Source organism: Athene cunicularia (genome assembly GCF_003259725.1).
Source record: "Athene cunicularia isolate RWA chromosome 1 unlocalized genomic scaffold, athCun1 chr1_part1, whole genome shotgun sequence".
Taxonomy (NCBI): domain Eukaryota; kingdom Metazoa; phylum Chordata; class Aves; order Strigiformes; family Strigidae; genus Athene; species Athene cunicularia.
The window spans coordinates 53,696,691-53,722,269 of NW_020799091.1; the positions used below are offsets into that span (position 1 = coordinate 53,696,691).

Below are 25,579 nucleotides of genomic sequence, written 5' to 3' on the forward strand. Positions count from 1 at the left end.
CATGTCACAGGTATCTAAAGTTAGGTAAGATGATATCACAATAAAACAGAGTGATCACAGCCAGAAAGAATGATGCTGCCACTATCCCACGGTAATAGGAGCTATTCCTTCTTCATGTTATAAGGACTTGTCATTCCTTCCACGTTCAGATTCTTTTACCTAAATTTCTGTGCTGGCTTTTGTGTTTCCAAATATTTTTAAGCTTTTGATTTGCAGACATGGTGTATGGAGACATTATTCCCCTCCTTTTTGTGCAGCATCTTCTGTGAGCATATATCAGAACATTTCATTTTTCACACTCAAAAATGATCAAAGGATCACCGTACTGGGTACCTCATGGATTTACAGATGCAGATTTCACCCAGCAGAAACAGAATAGATTAGATACTTTTTTTTTCTGGTTATTTCCTTTCCATCTTTTACATTCCAGTTAACTTACTGGCCTCTGTTATGTTTAATACCAACAATGTTCCCCAATCTGAGAAACAGTATAATGTTACTGACTGGCATAAAATGCTTCTGCTGTGTTTTAAGTATGGCAATATACGCCAATGAGATTTTAATGGCTCTTTGTCACAGCTGGACCATAGTAATAAATGCATCAAGACTTCAGACACTTACATTCTCCTTACATGTGACTGAGGACATTGAGGAATCCAAATACATGGGAAATATAGTAAGAATATTTTGATTTACAGCTAAGTAGCCGGTGTTGTAGCTCCATTTTCAGTCACCTCATTTAAACTTGGCACACTTCAGATTTTAGTGCACCAAAAAATCAATATTAGGCTAATTTTATAGATATAGCAGCAAACCTCCTTTTTTTTTTTTTATTTTATTTTCGATATTCATGAAATCTCTTGTGACTCTGGTGAGCTTTTCACATCACAAACTATAATGAAGCCATCTGCTTTAGAGATGTAAGATCATCAGGTACCAGGTTTCCTGCTCTTCCAGATTTCATTAAAACTATGAATTAAAAAAGGAAGGGTTGACCTAAAATTTGTTTATTATCTTGGTGACTGAATATATTTCTCATTTCTTATTACAGGCATGTTTTCATCCATTGGTAATCATTCTTGGGGCACAAAATACAGCCCAAGCAATTTGCATTCATATGTGTGCATAAACTTATGTATATTATTAATATTGAACAAATATGGACTTATTTGCTTTCACTTGTATTGAAAAGTACAGAATTGAAAAGGTAAACTTGGAGCAATTCTTGGCCTTCAAGTTACTGTATGTTTTAGATCACTGAAATTAAAGTCACTTTCAGTGACAGTGTAAACAAATTTAAATGTGAAATTAAATATGAAGGAACAATTTTTAGCTCTCTTCACACTGCATTTTACCAACAGCCTGATAAAAGCAGGGTTTTTCCTACCTTTTATGAATTTCATGAGAGCAGAACAGTCAGGGACAATTGCAAGTCACAAATATACAAGACAATCTCCCATAATGGAAAATTTCTTATCTTTTCCAGTAAATGGTAATAACTACCTCTGAGACAACACCATTCTCCATGTCCCACTCCTGTTTATCTCACTGAGATACTAGGACTAAAGGGTCTGATGTTACTCATCCTGCCAGAAGCCTCCCTCTTTTGCATTTAGTTACTTGATCAAAAAGTTTGAATGTGACAGTACAAAGAATGTAATGCTGTAATGCAGCTCTAGTGTAATGCTGGATGAGCCATACAGGAGATATTTGAACTGTATCTTTTTCAGGAACAAAGATGCAGTTGTATATTTATGTTAACCCCATACTTTCTTTTTGGATACTCAGGAAGTGTCTACATTTTGTGTTTGTTTTTCAATGCAGAGAAAAACCTTGCTTCACAGAGTCCCATTCTGCAGCATCCATACATGAATCTGTGTCCATGTCTCTTCTGCATAGTAGTGTTGCCTAGATTAATAATTTCTGATTTGCATTTTTTTTTTTCATGTACAGCTGGTTCTGTAGAATCCACAGAATAATCATATTCTATGTTATTTTAACTTTTCTGCTTTCAGCAAAATGAGATGCCCCCAAGCAGTAGTGTGCCAACTGTTGTTGAGTTTAAATGTTATTCCTGCAGTTCCTGCAGCCCATTTTGTCTAGGACGGCTTCCTCATTCATTGTAAGCGTGGTCTGCATTGTGGAAATGGAAGGACAATGCTTCACAAGCTTTATGCTCCAGAACAGACACTGAATATTTTGAAGTTCACACTATAATAGACAAAGTGATGAGTATTTTATAATACACAACGTGATGTCGGTATCTATACCGAAGATGTTATAAGTTAACTGAGATGTGGTTTCCTTACCACTTCTTAAATAGCTGGGGCGTTTTATATGACAGACACCCCAGTTTGAAGCCCATTTTCCCTTCCCTTTCTGACTATTACATACTGTTGTAGGTAGTTTTACTAGAAGTTACTGCTTAACCACAGTCAGGTGTTCCTTTGCAGCATATGAGTAGGGGTTTTAGCATATTTTTGAAAATGGTAGTTTTGTCTGTTGAAGAGTAGAATGAAAACTGTCTTGATCCTGATCTCTTAGTCCTCACTTTTTTCAACATATAAAAACCTATTTAAAAATTAATTGCTACACTGTTTCTGCCTTCAGCCAAAATGCCTTTTCAGCATATTCGCCATCAGTAAAGAGAAGTATGGTCTTTTCAAAAATATGTGCTTGCATGCCAAACATCTGCTGTTAGATACATTAGACTTTGTTGTGAACATATCCCAGTAACATCTCACTATGGTCAGTCTTATGGCATCACATGTGATTATTCTTCAAGGAGAATGATGTGCTGATGAATGAATTAAATTTATAAGCAAGCAAAATTTGCTTAAGGGCAGAGATAATATGTTTACCTATTCACAATTTATTCCTTTGTGATTATGGGGTTAAAGGAGTTTATTGATTACCTCCCTTCTCCAAAAGTAACATAACAGGGTTTTGTCATAATAAAATTGAAAACAAGACTATGCTATTTTAACTTATTTGAGCCTCAAAATCCTTCTTTTGTTTCTAAAAATATATTTATGAATACATTGGAAATTTATGTTACTTGGCCTTAAACCAAAATTCTTGGGTTTTTTAATGAAAGTGTGGATTTCAGAGCAATACATTTTAATTACATTGTCTTGTTATCTACTGTTTTATGTTACTCTAAATGGTTATCAAAGTTAATCAGATGTGTTTAAACTATTTTATTGGGGAAAATGTGCCTGTGTTTAGCTTTATTCTTTCAGAATAAACTCTCAGGGTGGTATTTCACCTTCAGATAGATCACACCAAATTACAAGATGGCGATTCACTCACCTAAAAATAGACATGTTTCCCATTTGAGATGTTTCAGGGTTCTCAAGACACATGCAGAGGCTTGGCAAATATGATACAGTATGTGTAGGAGACTTGGAGGGGCAGCTGGATGCCAGAAGGACCCATCTCCCAGTGTTCAAAATAATACCATACCCTTCTATTTCAGCAGCTGATTCACATGCTGAATGTCTGCTTATGAGTAACATTTCCCCCTAAATACACCTAATGCCTTATGAAATGCCACCAGTTATCCCTCCTGGCCTTCAACTGCCCTTTCAAAAGAGCATGGTTGACCCAGAGGTCATATGCCAGCCTTGTTAGCTCTATGAGGGCTTCCTGCGTACCCTAAAACACCTCAAATGTCACCAGACCCCTCTACATGGATAACTGCAGTGAGCCATCAGCTTTTTCAAGTGCAGAATAAGGCTAAGGCAAGGAGATATGGACTGGAAACATAGTAATGATGGCTTTCTTTAAGAGAAATAGAAGAGGCAGTGTTTCTGTGATCAAATGACAAAAGAAAAGACACAGCAGCTTAAAACGCAGTAGGAAGAGTTTGTCAGTTGTCCATGGCAGGCACAGATCTGTAGAAGTTGATTGTTTTTTATATTTTTAATTGTTGAGCATTAAAGATGTGATAGTTTCAGCCAATGTCTGCAGAATAATTAGATGAATACCAAGGAGTCCTGTGATGAGGATGTTACAGTAAATCAAAGCTGGAGTTTCCTAGGCTGTGGTCAAGAGCTGGAGCAGCCAGGGACATTTTGCCTCCTGTTATATTGTGGAGGATGTAGATGGGAAAATTAGATACCACTTTTAAATATAGTGATAGTAAACTATGACCTCAGTGTCACAAGCCTTAGAGGTCAGGAGGAAATACGGCTTAGAGCAATAAGCAATAGTGATAAGGCAGAGGGAAGATAATGCAAAGAAGACAATTTGGATGTTTTGAAGACTTTTTTACCTGACAGTAAAAAAAATAGCAAAAATAGAAAACCTCTTGGGAAGGTGGGGTTGGTCATCAGGAGAAAGCTAATTTATGCTTGATTAGAGCTAACATATTTTCTTCCTGAGATTTTATTTTTGAAGCAATGTTTATTTTCCTGCTCTTACTTCAAATAACGCATTTTCACTGAGGTAAAAGTCAGAATCTACATATAAATGGAAATCCTTCAACACCATCACAGGAAAATTTCATTTTCTTGTGCAAGGATAATATTATTATATACACTTTTTAATACTGAATGAAGCCTAAACCAGAATATTTTATATAAATGTAAATTTTGAAAAATTAATGCAAAGGTACCTCTAAGTTCATTCAGCATCAAAGTGCTGTTATTGGTAAAATGAATAAACATTTAAACTATACTTCATCTTCTCTATATATCTTTTAATATAACATTTTTGAATGAGTCTAAAAGCAATGCTACTCAAGACATTCTTTATGAAAATAATTTTGTGACAGGTAGGACATAAGTCTGTAACTCTAGTTTACTTCTGATTTGTGTTTGAGAAAAAAAAAAAAAAAAGCAAGAACTTTCAGTGTCCTTCTCACATAACATATTTATCAAGGAAATTACTATTGGTGTGGCTGGCAGTACGATGCAAGGCCTCTGATCATCTTAATCCCGGTTTCCTTCGAATTAAAGTATTACTATATATTTTCCCTGTTCTAGACATCTGCTGTTATATACTTGCTGTTGGGGACAATACATTGAACTAGACAAACCGTTCTTGTGTGTATGTTTGGGGTGGGAGGGGAGGGTGTCTTAAATTTTTATTTAAAGAAAGAACTGTTCTGGCTTGTTGAATCCAGAAGAAAATTCACCCAAGACCAATAAAATAGTAGTGCCCCACTCTCTTTGTTATTACCTTTTGCCATAAAAAGCCGATTCAATAACACTTTCTGGTATATTAAAATGAAAGTAAGGCACTGTTTTCAGGAGTTTCTCTTCTTGTGTCCAAAGAAGAGCATTGAAGCTGGTGAAGGGTCTAGAGCACAGGTCTTATGAGCAGCAGCTGAGGGAAATGGGGTTGTTTAGCCTGGAGAAAAGGAGGCTCAGAGGAGACCTTGCCGCTCTCCACAGCTACCTGAAAAGAGGTTATAGTGAAGTAGGTGTCAGTCTCTTTCCCAAGTAATAAATAATAGGACAAGAGGAAATGGTTTCAAGTTGTGCCAGGGGGAGCTTTGATTGGATATTAGGAAAATTTCTTCATCAAAAGGGTTATAAAGCATTGGAACAGAGTTATCAAGCATCAAGTCACCATCCCTGGTAGTTTTTAAAAGTCATGTAGATGTGGCACTTAGGGACATGATTTAGCAGTGGACCTGACTGTGTTAGGTTTATGGTTGGTCTCAGTTATCTTAAGGGTCTTTTATAGCCTAAATGATTCCATGATTCTATTTTTAGTTATGATACATTCAGTGTGATGTTTACAGTCATACTTGGCAGTTTCAATTTGCCATTTTTAAAACAGGATCGTATTTAGTAACTTTATTAACCTCATGACACACGGGCTGTAAGAGACTGCCAAGCATTGTTGTTACCTTTTTCCTGGGTTTAGAAATTTAAAAACCACACTTTTAGTCATTACTGAGAACCAAATTGCAAAAATTTGCTGGTTTACATCTGTAAACAGTAATTAAACATCTGTGAATAATTTTACATTAACAGTCTAGCATTGAATTTTAAAAAATTGAAAAGCATCATTAAAAAACAAACTGTAGCAATACACAATTATAACATTCATTACTGTTGTAAAATAACAATAACGAGCTGCCTTTCAGAGGGATTAGTGTTGATGCCATTACAACTTCCTCACTTTCTCTATTTTGCAGTGACATATGATGGTCCACACTCTTTAACTCTTCATCTGTGAATAGTACTGGAATCTATCCTACACGAAACCTGACTAATGCAAATCCTTTTAATGTAAAATCAATAAATCACCAGGTCAACCACCCGTTCTTGCAAGTAGAGACTCATTTTATTTAGGAAACAGAGCTTTCAATAGATGGCTTTGAGAGCCTTAGAGTCTGAGAGTATCCTTTGGTTCTTCCATATTCTTCAAGGGTAGGAGGATCAGCATCTGGCTCGATAAGAGGTCTGAGAGGGTCCATTCTTCATGAGAGAGTCCTTATGCAAGAAAGAAAGAAAGATAAATAAATGTCTCATTGGACCATGAGGGAAGTCATACAAAACCAAAAAAATAAAGTTAGACACAGCACCTGACATGATGAATATTGTATGACTAGCAATCATTCAGAGAACTGCAGTATTGTATGGTGCTCTCCTTTTTTTTTTTTTTTTTTTTTTTTTTTTTTTCCCTTTCCTTTTCTTTTCTTTTCTTTTCTTCCTTTTAAACATCTAAACCAGTGTTTGGATCAAACAACATGTATTTGAATAGCAGCATTTGCCTGACTATAATTTTTAAGTATCAGACAATCTTGACATATTACATTTCTTAGAAGCCTTTTATAACGAGTGAGCAGAAGTTAACAGAAACAACAAATATGCAGTGCAAAATCATATGAACTGACATTAATGGATGTCTTTGGGTTTAAGTACTCTTTGTTGAGAACTCAAGTCCTCCTTTTTACACTCAGTGGGAGCCCTTCCACAGACTGCAGTGAGCTTTGAGTTGTTTCTTGCTCTACAGGTATGAAAAGACAATATTAAAAGACAATAATACCTGTGCTTCGGAAGCCACCTTTCAAATTCACAGGTTTTGCTTTCACGTTATTAGGATAACACAGATTAATATTTTAGCCAATTGTAAGCTGCTAACAGCATCATATTATAAAAAGTTCTGCAACTTATTCTTGAAAAACTCCAAGCTTCATCGGCTCTACTTAGTAAGCTCTTGTTCTGTTATAAATTACCAACGCCAGTATTATTGCAAATCCAAATAAACTCCCTGGTGATTATAGATTACAGTCACAAATCCAAAAGGTACAACACAATATACTTTTCTTAGCTAAATTAATTATTTCAGTTCTGGGCAACTCAATAGTAAGAACTGAACCACCAGCTGGCTAATATGTACAGTCAAAACATTTAGCAGCAGGTTTTTACATTAGTAACAGCAAGAATCCATTTCATGGAAGACAACAGAGAATAAATGATTCTCATTTTAAGAGTCCTTAAGGCTAAAATGCTTTATCCTCCTTAAATGTTCTGACTAACTAGCTCCACATGATGTCATCAAGATTAATTTTATGTAGGTAGTTTCTACTGCAGAAATACAGTAGAAATGTGTACAAGTCTATGGGAAGTAGGGGAGACAGAAGAGAACAATTAACGTAAACCAAAATTGTCCTATTTCATAACCAAGCCTTACAAGTCTTGGTTCTCTTTAGAGTGTAGGGGAATCTCATTTTTCCAATCGCTAATGTTGTGATTGTAAGCTCAAAGATGGAATGTATTAAACTCCTCCCTACTCTCAGAAGTTTCCTTTTCCACAAGTCAAATGTGTAGGCTAGACTTTTTTTAGGGACTACTTTACAAAGAAATGATTCCAACATTCTTCTGGAAATCATGTAAAAGACAGTGTATCTAGGAATGTGGAATGCTAGTTTGCCATTCGACTGGGCCAGCAAAGATATATGCTAGGCTGGGTTTTGGTGGGACTTTTGTTTTGTTTTGTTTTCCTCCTAGAAAACACCTTTCATCAGGTAGTTTGAGGAAATTGCATTAGTTGTTAAAACCCACAACCAGTAGTGCTTTAGCTATCTGAACTTCCATTAAAGTCAAAGGAGGCACAAATCAGTCATGTAAGCATCAGCGTCTAGTTTCATTGGAGAAAACCGACTATCCAAAATGTATCTACCAGAGTAGCAGGTATGTCACAAGGCTTCTTAGAGACACTGATGAGTCTCCTTGGGTTTATGTTGGTCTTTTTCATGAGAACTCTGATAACAGGCTTGTTGCAATCAACAGGAATTTGTCCCTTAATTGCAATGGGAACATATGACACAGGACATTTTGGAGACCCACATTCTTCTGGTGTGACAGTTTGAGGCCAGGGAGATTACAGTAATTACACTAGAAGCCTGTGATAAAGAAGTTGAACTGAATGCTTGCAATCTACACAAAATCATCAGTGGGTGCTGGCATTTCTTCAACTATCCAGTCAGATAAAGAGTAGTTCTCCAGATCCACTGATATATTTCCCTGAACATAGTTATCTAAACACAAATGCAAATTAGACAGTTATCTAGATGGTTGTGTCAAATTCTGTGTGAGATGTCCTGTATGATCCAAGATACATCCTCAGTTATCTCAGTGGCACTGATTTTTATCAACTGGTTTTCAGTAATTAAACTGAGACCCATCAGCTTCCCAGATCTTTGGTCAACATAACAGGAGGCTTTCCCATTCCCAGAAGATGTTTCAGACATGGTGAAATGTTTTGAATTAGACACTATATTAGGTATTTGCTCTGGAGGCACCTACATTTAGATTTTTCCTCTCTGAAGCTAATGTTTGTTGTGGGCACCAAGAGATGCATCTGGAAATTTAATGCAGGACTTGATGTTCCCTAAAATTCAGCATAGTCAGTGAGGAAAGTAGGATCTTCCATAAGGAATTTCAGACTAGGAGCATTAAGTAGATGTTTTTCCCTCCATGTTATGCAGGTAAACTACCACTAGGATGGGCAGAATCAGTTGTGTATTTGGACCATTTGAAATTCCCCAGATTATCTGCTACATCATCATGGGACTGGCAGATAAACCCCAGATACACTGGAGATCCAGAGCATTCTGGCATGGTAGCTGGAAGCCAGGCATAATATTTTGAGGCATCTCAAGATGCTCTAGACACTATGTCCAGGCATCATTTCTTGTATGGGCAATGTCTGTTGTGCACAGAGACGCTCAGCAAAGAATGATATACAAAACTTCTGAGTGCAAAGCAATTATTTGCTGGTTAATACACACAACAGATAACTGGGACTAATGAGCTACTAGGCTAAGCATTAATATGATCCTGCAATGAGATACCCAAAACATCCCAGCTGGGTGACTGCTCAATAGTCAGGTGAGGAACAGACTGATGCACAGCATCATTTCTGGATTTCCATTTGTTCTTTTTTCCTTTGGGTTTTATATCTTCTTAAGTCAGCATTCTCTTGAATCCTTGATCTGCTAACCAATTGCTAAGCAATTGCTCAGCTGTCTCTGGTTTTGCTTCCCTTATATTGCATGATTAGGCTAATGGACTTTATCACACTTTTGTAACAATTTTCTCCATCTTGACCTACAGGGAGCAGACTGCCTGGGCTGAAGGTTACAGAATTGAGCACAGGGTCTCCAAAAGACTTGCATTTTTCCAGGGAGGTAGCTGGGGGCCGAGAATAATATCACACTGACTGAAATAATGCTGAGTTTGGGCATCTAAGTCCTCCACAGGTCAATATTCCTCCATATGCTAGCTCCTTGATAAGTAACACTGTCCTAGTGAAGTCAGTAGAATTTTGTGCAGCCTAAAATTGAAACTCTGACAAATTGTGTCTAGAAATTATAATTTTACAAGACATCCATAACTTAATTGTACAATTATGCTTAGTGAAAATAGATACAGGGATGAATAAAAGGTTGTGGGTTGGTTTTTTTTTCCTGAAGAATACTATCTATATTTTAAAACCAAGATGTGTCACAGTGAGATACAGTGACAGAGAAGAAAATGGAAATATTTCTGTGGCATACAAATGGACAGACATCTGGAAAAATATGTTAGAAACAGTATTTTAAACATGTAACTTGTGCTTCACATAACCCACATTCCTCTATCCATTAAATATATCTACGGACATTTTTTCTAGACAGGGCATGACTCTGCTTTGTCTGTTGAAAGAAAGGACTGGGAAGATTGCACCAAATGCCAGCAAATAGGATTACATTCTTGCTAGCAATAACAAGAACTAATATATTATCTGTTCATCTTTTAAAAACCTACCTGTGTATTACCTGCATATTTGCAGATTAAAATATTGCCAAATTAAAAGTTTACCCACAAGTAACCCACTGGCTATGAAACTATGATAAATAAGAGTATTAAATAACTTTCTTGCAGAAAATTAGAAGACTGTTTCAGAATCTAATGGAAGCATTTATTAAGATATTTTTCTGGCCTACTTCTTTAAGGCTTTGATGGCCTTATTTTTTTCTTTCATCACTGAGAGAGGACATTCTTCCACTCCAGGAAGAGTGGAATGGAAATGAATAAAAATTTCATGTTTTAGCATGGTGGAAATTTTTATATTGTCATAATGTTGGTGATGATATTATGATCTTTCTTTATTCTTCTTTTTTTTTTTTTTAATTCATAGATGTAAAATATTTTATATAGACATCCAGATATCTTTCAGATCTGGGGCAATAAGGACACTTAAAAGATGTTTAGTTTTGAACAGGGACAAAAAGATCTAGGACAAAATGCATCTGTGTTTCTTTCTTAAGCATGCACTTTTATCTCACTGGAATCAGTAGGATATAGAAAGGTGATTCAAGTTAAAGTATTGTTTGCATACATTCCTTAAAGATGAAAGATACAATTCAGGTCCTGTTCTGTCCTATCCTCATCAAGTTTATGGTTTTCCTTTTATTTGAAAGTTGATTAGACAAATCAGAATAGATGAGGGGAGGATGTATCAGTTGAATATAGAGTCTTGTGTATTCTAATGAATACACAGCTTTAGAATTAAAATTTCAATTAAAATTAAACATTTTATGGAGAATATCAGCATTTGAAAATGTTTCAAATAGCATTTTAGAGAAATGACCAAGCACAAAATAATCTCAAAACACCCCACAGTTAATTTGATTTTTTTTCTGAGTCAACTCAGTTACACTGCCTGAAATTCATAAAACATTTTGGTTTAGGTGAACCCTATATTTTTCACAAAAGGGAGCTGAATCCAGTACCTAGATTTTTCCACTTTTAGACAGGGATATCAAATAAGTGTATGCTGAACTAGTTTGTTGACTTGATGGGTCAGTGTTTCAAATATCTCAGTTATTGAATCCCAAAGTCGATTTTCCAGATATTTGGGCAATAAGACATTGTGAAGGGAATTCAGAATTTCACTGGGAAAGAAAAGACAGTTAAAATTAGTGTTGTCATTGAATGTAAACTATTTCCAGAAGTTGAAGTATAATACAGATGAGCACCAGAACAAGTTGCTGCAGAAAATCATAGTAAAAAGAGGTTTACAGCAAGAGAGTAAGTGGGGGTTTGAAAAAAAAAAACAACTTGTGGAAGGTTACCCTGTCTACCCTAAACCCAATGTTAACAACATTATTCTTCAAAACTGAATGTACAGCTTTTCACAGAATGGCCGCTCAGAGCTGTTACTGCCTTTAAATACTTGCAGTGTTACATGCAAAATTGTGTTATGGTCAAAAAAGGAACACACCTTTTATACAGAGCCAAAAATATATTCTGAATCTAGTACAAACGTTACCAGTCTAACCAAATATTTATTGCTAGACCACATCTACAGAAAAGAACACAATTGTAGAAAAATGTCCCAATAGTAATGCAATTAAAATGTTATTCTCCTAGTATGTGTGCATGTGTGTGTAACTGGGGTTATGCTCCTCTGGTTCTTATGGCCATCAGCACTCAGTTTCCTCAAGAAGGAGGTGGTGGAAGGAGGTGTTGTGCTGAGGGCTCAGAATCCCACCTCTGTACTAGCAGAAGGCTGCTACTGATGCTGGGTAATTCTTCCTCCATGCTCCTGGGTTTGCTTGAGAGGATTCGCTTGAAATTTTTCCTAAATCTTCTATTGAGTCTCCTTGCCTGTTCTGCCTTCATTAGTTTCCAAAGCAAAGCTGTATATAAAGTTCTACATAGGTATGCCTGATCTTTGCTCTTTGTTGAGCTTGAAATAAACCCAGCTTTACCCAGCTCCCAAGACTGCATCTCTGTAGTGACCAGGAATTGACCATTGGTAATTTATGTGTAACACTGAGTCCTCCTATTATCCTTCCATGTCAGCACCTCCACAGTCTATGGTACTATCCTATGCTTGCACTGCTCTACATGACATTTTTATTTTAGAGCTACAGATACTCCCTTCTGTGCCATTTTAGTTTTAAAGCCCTGGATAATGTTCATTCAATACAGAAAAACTACTTGCTGTTACTATCATTTAATTACATATATGTGTGTGTGTGTATGTGTGTGTGTGTACATCAAAATTACTATAACTCTTCCTGTGCCACCACAGAATTGGACAGAGCTAAAGCTAGAACAAGCTATAGGAACCTGTTTGTTAGACCACTGCCATTAAAGATAAACCAAATCAAGGTCTAGGCCAGAACAGCAATGCCACATCAAACGGAATACACAGCATAATCACTTTGCGAAATGAAGAAACATAATCTGAATTGTAATCTAATCTCTGGTTTCCAGAGAAACAAGTTAATAGGCTGTTGTCCACTTTTGACTCCTCTGCAGAAGAAATCTTATTTTTTGTATTTTTGGTGTCAGTACAGAGGGACAAAGTATGAAAAAGTCAGAAGAAGGTCTGTCTTACATAAATACTGAAGATTTGTAGTATGGCTTCTCTGTCCTTCAGATGATTGAATGCAAGTCTGTTATTACAAGATGAATACATCTTTGTTTCTTACTGTCATGTGGTGCCATATGACACAATAACATGATGATCACATGGCTTCATACGGAAAGTAAAAAAGAAAATTGAAAATTTCAAGGTAAAGAAAAAAAAAAAAGAAAATGTATGGAGCGACTTTTAAAAATATCACATGGGCTTATAGAGAAAAGGTTTTTTCTTTCAAAACATTGGTTTAAGACAAAGTGAACAAGACAAAGATTTGCACTATTTCATATATTGGATTTTGGTTCTTTATCCATTACTTAACTCAAGTTTTTCATTATTTAGGCTCACTTTTGGATAAGAGTAGGAGGGAGGCATTAATTTAATATTGAAGAAAGAAATTTCACAAACATACAAAGTTTACAAAGTAAAATCCCTTAAGCTCTTTCAAAGTATCTTAGAACTTTAAACTCCAAGAAGTTTAAGCTTTCTGATAGTTTTGACCTTTTGGTTGTATTTCTCTGGAGTGTTATCCCAATGTAGTTTGTTTTAAGAAGAATAAAGAAAAACAGGAACCTTATGCAGTTCAACAAATGGAAGTGCAAAGCCCTGTGCCTGGGGAGAAACAACCCCAGGCACCTGTACAGTCTGGGGGCACTGGCTGGAAGGCAACTTGGTGGTAAAGCACCTGGAGGTATAGGATGTGGGTATACTGGAGCAAGTCTAGTGTACAGTCACCAAGATGATTAAAGGACTGGAGCACTGGGCATGGGGGGAGAAGGTGAGAGGTGGGTCTGTTTGGCGTGGAGAAGAGAAGGCTGCAGAGGGATGGGGCTGGGGAGAGGGAGGTGGGGGGATCTTGTCAATGCATACAAATACCTAAAGGGAGGGTGCAAAACAGATGGAGCAAGGCTTTTCTCAGGGACAGGACCAGAGGCGATAGGCACAAAACATGGGAGGTTCCCTCTGAACATCAGGAAACACTTTTTCACTGTGAGAGTAAGCAAGCACTGGCACAGGCTGCCCAGAGAAGTTGTGGAGTCTAAGAAGAAATGTAATACAACAGTGTAATAAACAATCTAAACAACAACAGTTGCAATGATAACAACAATAAACAGCAATAACAGTGAATAAGACAAAAGATATACAAAGAAATACCGCAATGGTCACAGAACAAACCCAACATGTGCTTCCCGCCACCAAAAATGACAAAGTTCCCGCCCGGACCTGATGTCAGCATGGTATGAATAACCCGGCTGGAGATCCCTTCCCCCTCTCTCTGCTGGGGAAACTTAACCCTATGCTAGCTGGACCAGGACAGATTAAATAAAATTTATGGTGCTTTAATGTTGTTGATTTCTGCAACTAAGAATTAAACAATGGAGTGTCATAGAAGTCTGTATTTACTATCAACCAGGGCTTTATGTCAACCTGCAGAGCATCTGTTGATCTTAACTAATGCTATCTATGCTATTTTCTTAATATGGGGAGAGTAGAGTTCATAAGATATATACCAAAATAGTAATGAACAAAAAAATAACTGTTTAAAGGGAACCCCTGCCTCCCACAAATGAAGCACTCTTCTAATCACAGAATAGTAAGTATAAAAGTAGGTTCACTTCAAATATTTGTGAAATTTTTGTGAAAATATTGTTGTAAATAATGTAAAGAAATGTGTGATTTATTTTCTAATACAGCTGTATATCTGCAAAACTTCTCTGACATTGCTGAAGCAGCCTCTTATGTCATTAGAGAAAAAGCAGTAAAATTTCTGAAAAGGCTCTGTAAGAAGTCTTTGCCAACTATAGACACCTGATTTAGAATAAAATTCCCACATCCCAACAAGGAAATGGAAGATATTTTGTGAGATAACTAAATGTAAAATACTATTATCTCCACAGGTAAAACTTTTTTGCCACTTGTTTACAAAATGTCCTGTGACCATGAAAGTAAGAAAAAAAGTTGCTATAAGAGATCCAGAATTCCAAATATAGCTCTGCGTAGATGGGAGTGTGTAATCATCTAATGATCTTTCAATACTTAGAAGACTGAGTGTGAGTTTCATCAGCATTTTCAATTTAGACAAGCATTTAGGAAAATGCAGTTGTATGAATAGCAATGAAAACTGCTTAGCACTATTTTGTAATGCAGTTGTCATATTCTACTGTTGTTTTCTATAAAGCTGAGATTTTTGTGTGTTTAATTTGAATGAAATACCTGTTACTGGGTCAGAACAAGCAAAGTCAGAAACTGAACCAGGTCCCTTCCATCACGCTGTGAAATACAAGTATTCTCTTTCATCTTATAATTTAAATTCCTGTGAGAAAATTTCCAGGGAAGTGAGGGACAGATGTACTTTTATAGAAGTACAAAACAGGTACATTTAACTTTGAATGGCATGCAGCAAAAACACTTCTCAGTGTGTCTTTCAATTCATGCCAATTTGCATTAGAAAACTTCTAAGTAGTTAACATATTTAAATAAGAGCTTTGAAGAGAGGCTTTATATTCTGCATAAAAGATAGATATTCGGCAGTGTTTACTGAATTTGTTAAAGCTTTGAGTGTTAAAGAGTATTTTTCAAGAACAAAATCTATTTCTTCACATACATGCATGAAGGTTTTTTATGGAGACACTACGCTAAATGCTGAAGTTTGAGTTGATAATATACAGAGACAATCAAACAGTATAAAAGTAATTTTTTAAAAAGCCTGTGTAATCAAGCTTGTCAAGTGCAACCTCAGTAGTTTTTGGGGTTATATTTGTAGCTGTGTTTATTGGAGGCAATGCTGCTGAGAAACCACAAGTATTATAGATTTTAAAATTAAATTCTTATTAATCTGAACAGTTGTTGAAAGAATCTCTCTGAGACACCAACTTGAATTTCAAAAAGGTAATTAGCAGCACCACACCAAAGTATACCAAATACCTGGCTTACAGCATCCACTTCAAATCTAAATACTATTTTGAAGAAAAGCTTGCATGCTATGCGTAGATGATATACACATGTTTGATTGTATCCTGTTGACCCCATTTTGATGGGACATTAACTTCCATTATGCAGTTCACTTGTATTTCACCTGATATGTCAGCCACAGTGTATAGTAAAGACTCAAGACTTCACGGAGTGTTCAGATAATATAGGCAAGATTTGCTGGGAGATCAAGACCAAGTATTTGCTCTGAAGCACATCGCAGAATGGTTTTAGTGTAAATAAAGTTGTGCAAGGAAGCATGAAATTGAGAGAGTTCTTGAAGCCTCTGGGAATGGAGGGAGCTAGTGCTTCTGGCACATTGACACTCTTGGTTGGGTGATTTGTCTTCAAAATGGGGTGAAATGGGATAAGAAATCAAGAAGTGCCCATTATGCAGACCCTTTAACTTCTTAGAAGGTTATAATTTGGGAACAAGTAAAATGCATGGCCAGCGGAGAAACTATTCTATCAGTAAAAGGTTATGGTGATATGAAGTGAGTTTACTGAAAACTTTACTGTCGATTAGTTTTGGCTGTTTATTTGTTATTTTTTAAACTGGATTAACTGTTATTATTAGTAAAATTCTTCACTATTATTAGTGCTGCCTTGCATTAATCCTTTAAGGCAGTTCAAAAGTAGTACTTGTAAATTGTTTCACAGAACTTTGAACGGGTTCCTTGCCGACTAGGCGTATCATTGCAACTCAGCTAGAGCATGCAAGAGATTTAATTAACCTGTGTTTTCTGAAAGAAGCAATTTTAGAGTGTCTGAACAAAATGCATCTGTTTGAAGTGATACAAGGTAGAAAATGGGCAGTATGATAGTCAGAGAGAGCTCATCCAACTGTAGATTTAATCTCAACATATTTTTACACTGAGGTCCTAACATTTCATTCAGAATAGATAACCAATAATTGTAGATCAATTAATTTTATAATAAATGGGAGGTTTTGAGGCTCTGTTTCTTGTATTTTAATAAAACTGAGTTTATAATCTTAAAGTAGTTTTGAAAGTAAAATATAAAGACAATATAAATTTTTTTTTTGCTGGTCTTCTCTATGGACTTTCTCTTATTGGAACATTTGGCTTCTCAGCATTTAGACCTGTGAGATTTGGGGGGAGTCCTAAACTAAAATGTCTGTGATCGTGCTGAAAAAGAAATTGTAGATGGCTTAATTAAAGTTCCTATATATAGTCATTAATTGTTGTTTGAAATATCATGGAATATTGGTTTTGATCTCCAGCTGTCACTTCAGAAAAGCACAAGCCCTGATATATCCCATGGCGTAGTGCTCATGTCTTGAGTGTCCTAGAACATCCCAAGTATCACTAGACATCTTTGCTTAGGCATGTGAATTGACACCAAAGTTATATTACACTCTTGAAGGATACAGTTGCTTAAACATAGGTGCTTAATGTCATTCAAGGTGCATGGCACTGTACATACAAGGTCACTAGAAACTTATGTTTAGAGAACAGTGTTCTTTGAATGAGACTCTGTTTCAAACTAGAATGCTTAAATTTGTGTACTGTACAGCTGCTTACAAGGGAGCCAAGTGTATAAATTCCTGTCATAGTCAATGGAGGTCTAGTAAATACAGACAACCGAGGCTGACAACCTAGTTATTGATCTCAATTCAATGTACATGCTTGACATCTCAGAGGAAGTAGACATCGCTTAGGTAATCGAACCAAGATCAGGGATTAGTTCTCAAGGCCCTGACTGAAGTGGCCAAGGACACCTTCTGGTTCCTGCACGTCTTAGTGCTACTTGAGCCACTGCGGTCTTTCTGGGATGTGTTTCCAAGGCTGGCAGATATGAGACAGCACCTACATCACCTCTGGAGTAGCAGCTGAAGGGCAGGCAGGATATCCTAGAGAATTTCAAATGGTGCTAAATACTTACATTAAGGCAAATTAATTAAAACTTTCATCTCTGCTGATGATAGTGGGAGCTGGGAAATGTAAATAAATATAGGTATCTTTACCTGAGCATTGAATCTCATTCTTCATGTATGTTTTTTTTTGCCCTAATGTAGTTGTCTGTTGCATTTAAGATACCTGTGGCATTCTGCCTGCCCTCTAGCTCTGAGCCCAGAAGGGCATGAATATCTCATAGATCTTGTATTGCTTTGACCAGGATCATGCCAATATCTCAGATAAAATAGGGCATGTTGAAATGCCCTAGACACTTAAGGTTAGGCAACAGTAGGAAATCCTTAATATATAAATCAATGAAGCAATAACACATCAAGAGCTTCAGAATCTGAAAGTGACCCTGAATTGAATAATGGCAAGTAGTTTGTAAGTGTAAGTAAGTTTGTTAAGACGTCAGAGCATGTGGAAACAAGAGGGGAAAAAAAACCCAACAGTCTTACATATCTGTACATTAAAAATCATAATTACAGTTTCTTAAAGTGTTATCCTTAAAAAAAAAAATAGATATGGCAGGTATCCCCTAAGATTTACTAAGATTTTCACAACAAAAGTAGCCATACGATTTAATGTATGTGCAATACACATAGTTGTTTACTATGTAAACAACCCAAAATTTTATGTGATCTGTGAAAGAATCAAATCAACAAACTAAGGACCCAAAATAAAAGAAACTGCTATTCGTCACAGAAATGTTACTATTTTTAAAGTTGAGTGATAATCTAGAATACTTAAAGAGGATACTTCTCACCTCAAGGTGAGGAGTGAAAGGGCAGGTAATTGTTTTCCCACCAACTGAGGTGTCGGAAGTTTCCAGCTTCATTCTTGGCTGTATTTGCTGTAACATGCTCAATCAAGGTACTTTGGCAAAAGCTTGAATCTCTTCTGGGAACATAGGAGAAATATGTATATGAAATATGTTTACACACCATAATCTGTGACTTTCTTACTAGGTATTGAACATAAAGAGCATTGATACTAGTAAATTTTATAGGAAAAATAAAAGCATTGGTGTTTGTGCTTAATATTGACATCCATCCATACTTTTTAGTGTGCATGCTGATTTTTCATGTGTTACTTGTGATATAGTGTGGCCATTATAGTAGCATCTCCCAGTGGAGAGCAGTGATGAGTGCTGTACCTCAGGGGTCAGTGTTGGGACCAGTGCTGTTTAATGTTTTTTTGCCTGAGACATGGACAGCGGGATTGAGTGCACCCTCAGCAAGTTTGCTGACAGCACCAAGCCGTGTGGTGCAGTCAACAGGCTAGAGGGAAGGGATGTGCCATCCAGAGGGACCTGGACATGCTTGAGAGATGAGCCTGGGCAAACCTTATGGAGTTCAACAAGGCCAAGTGCATGTGGATCAGGGCAATCTCATGCACAAACACACTGGATGATGACTGGATTAAGAGCAGCCCTGCAGAGAAGGATTTGGGAGTAGTAGTTAATAGAAAACTGATGGTGAGCCAGCACTGTGCACTCACATCCCAAAAAGCCAATCATATCCTGGGCTGCATGAAGAGAAGTGTGGCCAACAAGTTGAGGGAGATGATCCTCCCCCTCTACTCTGCTCTTGTAAGACCCCACCTTGAGTACCTTGTAGAGTTCTGGAGCCCCCAGTATAAGAAGGACATGGACCTGCTTGAGCAAGTCCAGAGGACAGCCACAAAGATGATCAGGGGACTGGAGCACCCTTCTAATGATGACAGGCTGAGAGAGTTGGGGTTGTTCAGCCTAGAGAAGAAAAGGCTCCGGAGAGACCTTATAGAGAAGTAGTACTTAAAGGAGACTACAGGAAATATGGGGAGGGACTCTTTATCAGGGACTGTAGTGATAGCATGAGGGGTAAGGTTGTAAACAGAAAGAGGGTAGATTTAAATTAGATAAAAAGAGGAAATTCTTTGTTTTGTGGGTGGTAAGACACTTGAACAGGTTGCCCATAGAAGCTGTGGCTGCCCCCTCGCTGGCAGTGTTCAAGGCCAGGTTGGACGGGGCTTGGAGCAACCTGGGCTAGTGGAAGGTGTCCCTGCCCATGGCAGGGAGGGTGAGACTAGATGATCTTTAAGGTCCCTTCCAACCCAAACCATTCTATGATTCTATGATTATCAGTCGTATGGTGTCAACTAACCAAGAATAAGTCTTTTTTGCTAGTCAGAGAGGGTAAACAAACTGGCAAAGAGGTATTTTTGGCTTAAAAGATGAACTGTAGATAAAGCCTTTGTGAAAGGGAAAAAAAAAATCAAACATTGATATGCGTAAAAGTAGAGTGTAAGGACATTGTTCTGTTCAGAGGTCTACATCTTTTACTTCTCAAATCCTTGATGCCATGAAGAACTGCCAAGTTGCCAAGTCTCTGGCAGCATGAATTCTAATGTCAGACACTCCTTTTTTGCTTTGTGAAGTTCTTTAGCACAGTTTATTACCCCCAGTAAGCCAGATGGTCATGTCCTATCTCTAGTCCTCACTGCTGCTTGGAAGAGTCTACAGTATCATTACATTCCAATGTAGAGCTACTGGAATACTTTTATAACTTCTCCATTATTAATATTAAATTGCTGCCTATTTCATTGCAGGTAACCTGCCACAACGTGCCTTAGGTTCTCAAAAGTATCTTACCTTTGCCATATTTGTTGGCTTTGATTGATTTGCTAAGTGTTTTCCATAATCCCTTGTCTCTGTAGGTTTGGTTTCTTTGAGTCTGCTGCTTTGTTACAAACTCTATAGTAACAGTTTGGACTTGTTATCTTTACAGTCTGTCCTTACATTTCTATCACTCAACATTTACCTTGGTGCAAAAGATTGGTTCCTAACTGTAGCTTCCTTTATTATATAGATACGATATATAATATTATATCCTGTCTATATATCCTTTATTATATACATAGCTGCTTATCTGTAGGTGACTTTCGGCTCTGACTGACTGACATTCATTATCAACCATAAACTGGAACAGAAAATTGCCTGGTTTACAAACTGCGCTTTTGTCTTTAGAGAGAAGTATCATTTTTTTATAATTAGAACACAACTCATTTTCTTTACTAATAGCAAAGTTTTGGTTCTACGAAAGATGAAAAATAAATGCTTTATTTGATAAAGAGGGACTAAAATAAATACACAGTGTTTGGCTCTGATCTGATAATTTTCTGGGTTTTTTGTTTTGTTCTGTTTTCATTCCCCTAAATTGGCTCCATTTAATACTGAATTAATGTTCTGTGTCTCCCTTAGTCCTAATTTCTGGATCAGAAATTCTGCTTCTAATGCCATACATTATTGTATTTCCAAACTGCTGCTGTTCTGGGCAGTGGGATTTGATACCATGTCTGAAGGACTTGGATCAAAGTAGACTCTTATTTATACAAGGTGAGAAGACTATAACCAGTAAGATTCAGGGGCTTATCCTTATTAATTTTTTTTTAGTTAAATAATTATGCTTTGGTACACATTATTTGAGACCTGCTATTCGTAAGTGGGAATTTAGAAAACCATGCCTAAACAACTTTGCAGTATGTACATTTTCTGCTTTTTCTTTATCTATACTGCTTAGGAACAACCTATAGCCCAGTTACCTGTGGCTGTAGTCTCATTGTTTGGAGACTTTTGCTACATTGCTATGGAAAGATTCCTCTGTCCACTAGTTTTCCATTTCAGGGATTCTCAGGAAGCATAAATATTGATTGTACTTAACCTTCTAGATCTCTTTCATAGTAGGGAATTACTGAAGAAAAGAGTACGTGAGCACCATGAGATGTCAAAAACTTGTAACCCCTTCTAGTAGGTTTAACTCTGGTAACACAATAGAGCTGCCTCTGAAGATGGATTAGTGATCCTCTGCAAGCTCTGCATTTTTTCATAACTAACCTACACTTGAACACATGGATATGTCATGTTTTAGGCTCAGCCACTAACTAAGCCAAGGATGCAGAGAACCTCTGGGCCAGTTACAAAGGGATGCTTTTGCCATTCATTCCTAGTTGGACTCACTTCAGCCTCCAATACAGTTAGCTGTTGGGATCCCCCAGTCACTCCAGAAATACAGATGGGTTTTGCCCCTTTATAACGTGATGGCATTAGGGTCACTGTGCACTGGTGTCCACTACAGCATTATACTCCTGTGGATTTGATATGCCAGGCCATCAAATCCACACTGTCCAGTAAACCCAGCTGTCTCCTTCCTCCACTTGGCTGGAAGCAGGGCGTCTTTGGTCCTAGTCATAGTATTCATTGCTCACTTCTTGCAAAGACCAGTCAGAAGTCCCTTTATTAAGATTGGAAGTAAGATCAGTCTTTCTGCTCAGTATGGGGGACTGCCTACTGGAAACTGGAGTGGCATTATCCCAGGAAGAATCCCCTTTTGTGAATGTTTTTCCGTGCAACTCACATACCCATGCCTCCAGGGTAGACGTATCTTTTCCATCCCACTCCCTCATGTCCTCTCCACAGTCACGCAGGTAAAACCACAAGATACCCCATGATGGGTACCTTCTATTCTCTGTTGCTATATTCTCTGTTGAGCAGAGGAATGCTCACTCCTAATAACTGAGATATGGGCCCATACATGTTGGGAACAGAACTTATCCTCAAATTGCTGGAACTCTCAAGACAGTTTCTCAGCTAGCATGCCTGGCATTTTCTCCACAGCCACATCTATAGGGTAGAAGAAAGACTTCCTTCATATTGCTGGAGTTGGTCAGCCACTTCATCCACCTCACCTTCTCAGCTTGTTTCCAGGACCTTACTGCCAATGAGTTGCATATGACAGTGGTTCACTTCATAGAAAATTCTGCTATATGTGTTGTGTGCACTGGACTTCATCTTGATCTGTGGGTAACTGCTCATTATCCGGATCATTATAGACCACCTCCACCATGGCTGATTCACTCCAGTACTGATATCTCTCTCCATAATGGTCCACTTGCCTCAGTGACATGTAACATCTTACTTGAAGGGATACCTTTCCTTCATGCCTGGCAGAAGTCACTTCCAGAGGCTAAGGGCTTGTGTCTTTTTTCCAATTGCCTTATCAATGCTCCCTTCCCTAGACAGGGATCCCAGCTGCTTGGCTTCTCTACCTCTAATTACAAGGTACTGGCCCCATTATCCCAGCATTGGAGCAGCCACTACAATGTGCTCACCCTGACAGCGGCTGAAATCTTTTCACATACGTCACAGCTCACTCAGGGATAGAGATTGGGTGATTATCTCTGGTTGTGCCTCTTCCTCCTGTTCTTATGATGACCCTGGTTCACCTACATCCCTCACTAAGTGAACTGATTTTTTTTTGTATTTCTTCTTCTGTGTAGGGGCAACTGATACCAGCACAGGTCAGTTCTCTGGTTCAGCTTCAGTGTCTATTGCAGGGGTCTGAGTAGCCATAGTGCTTGTCATCAGAGCTGTCAAAGTGTCTGTTGGGCTTTTTTCCCTCCCTTCCCCCTGAGGGTGCTGCATGGTTGATAGATACTGGCCAGGGCTGAGCACAATGTGGTAAGTTGTGCCTCTTTGGAATAGCCACAGCATTTTCCTTTCAAATATTCTAACACTTCATCAGGGTCTTGTAGTTGTTCAGGAGTGATGTTCCAAGCCACTGGAAGTCAGAAGTTCTCTAGACACCTGCCCATATTCTCTATGCCATGCCACCCATGTCTATCCAGCCTTGGGGCAGATCTCTGGATGGTATTCTTAAAAAAATTTTGTGTAACCCTAAACAAGACCTGAAATACATTGCTCACATTAACCTTATGGCCAGTGTTGTAATCATATCATGTCACATTACTCAGTACAGCAAAATAGTAGTCCTGATCCCTCTCCCATATGTTATCATCACTGCAGGGAATACATAGTGCATATAAGAATTTCTATACCACCACCATGTGAACAAACAAACCAACATTGTGACCAACAACTATCTGACTAATATAAGTAATGCAAATAACGATTTTGTTCGAACACGCTCTGGTCAGATCTGTCATTATCTCACCCCTTTGCACCAAAAAAGACTGTCATGCTTTAGGCTCAGCCAGCAGCTAAGCACCAATATCTATTGTAAGCTAATGAACTTCAAAATGTCATCTCTAATCTTTTGAAATGGTTTTGCTTTGAATGGTATTTTTTAAAGCGACGCAGTGTGAATTGCTTGCAAGGTGGAGAGACACAGATGGCTGTGAACTGATCTTGTTAGAGTTTGTTAAAATAAAATGACAGATGTACCTTAGAAATTGAATACAGGTGCTGTAAAGAGAACGTTATTACTTTGTATCTGACTTTGTCTGGAGACAGCTGGTGCTACAACTTTTTTTCTTTCTTTTTTTTTTTTTTTTTTGTATATAATGGGGATTCAGATATTTTATTTGTTCTCATCTGATATGTCACTTTCAAAACATAATTAAATGAATCTGAGGACAACTACTAACCGTAGTAAATAAAGAAGGACTTGATTCTCAGACTTGCCAAGTATCCACCACTCCCAGTGATTTCAGTATGTTTTTTTCAAATTGAGGACCTCAATCAAAAAAAATAAAATTAAACCATTTTGTTTCAAGTATTTTTCTGTATTTGCACTTGAGTCCAAGCTAATCAATATAAACACAGGCATAATGCCTATATATTTTGCAAAGGAGATGATTTTTGGTATATAAAAATACTGAAAATTATATAGTTCTGTACTTCCTGCATGGTACTTCATGTCATATCTTCAACTCTCATTTATTTTTTACTCTGAACAGAGCTAACTGCAGGTATACCTTATATATCTTATATAATTAAATATATATATACTCCTTATATAATTAAATCAATCCAAGAAGATTCTGTGAGGATGTGTGTCCATATATCAGCACACATTTACCAATCAGAGTAAAAGAAAATAAGTGTCTTCTGTTAGGTTGACTGACTGAGCTGAAGAGAAATAGGGCACTAAAACACATAGTTTAGATGTGGAACAGAAAGTGAATAATTAGCTGCCGCTTAGAAACAGTTGTGTTTAGTTTCATTTTGCAAATCAGCAAAGCAGTTTGAAAGAGAAAGGTGGTTGGCAGTTGGTGAAAGAAGGGTATGTTAACAAAGCAGAGGTGGGAAGATCATTATTCGGTGTGGAGTTGACAGAAGCAGGTGGTGAATGCCTATGAAACGTTCAGGGGGAGTTGGCAGGGTGTTACTGGGAAAAGTGGAATGTGCAATATCTTTATTCGGTCCATAACTTTTACTGTCTGGTATAATAATGGGTTTTGGTTTCCAGGCTCATATGTTGGAGGTATTTTATAGGTCTTTCTTGAGGCTTGGGACAGAGAGAACAGTGATAGAAAGGCTGTTCTGTGAAAAATCATTTCTTCCAATGACTGGATGTTTCTGTCCTCTGCCAATTGGCTTTTCCTTCTGAAATGCAGTGTTCATTTGCTTTCAACTACATGGCTTCTACAAGGACATTCTGTGCAGTGACTGCAATGTATTCCAGCCTGGGATGAACAGTTATAGGGCATGTAGCTTTTGATGACTCAGTTGTCCAAGTAATTAATAAATTGAAAAGTTTTACTTTGTAATAGCCTCATGTCACTGATGTTTGTTAATTTTGGGGAATTCTTCCTCTAACAGTGTTAGGTGAAGTTAGAATATGCTTTCTATACTAGGAAGAAGCAGAATGCCGGGAAATTCTCTTTCAAAATATGATATTTTCTGTATAGATTGCAACAGGTTAATTACCTTTTTTAAAAAAATAGATTTCAGAGTAGAATGATATATAACACCAAAAATCCTTGGTTAAGCAAGGTTAGAAGGTCTTCTTAGTGGCAGGGGTTGGCAGTGT

General features: G+C 37.4%; 1 protein-coding gene across 1 annotated transcript in view; it reads left to right on the forward strand.

Annotated features, from left to right (window-relative positions):
* The window catches only part of GPC6 (glypican 6), a gene marked incomplete at its 5' end in the record, with an annotated part of 542,142 nt that overhangs the window by 19,692 nt on the left and 496,871 nt on the right, over positions 1–25,579 (forward strand). The window lies entirely within an intron of this gene.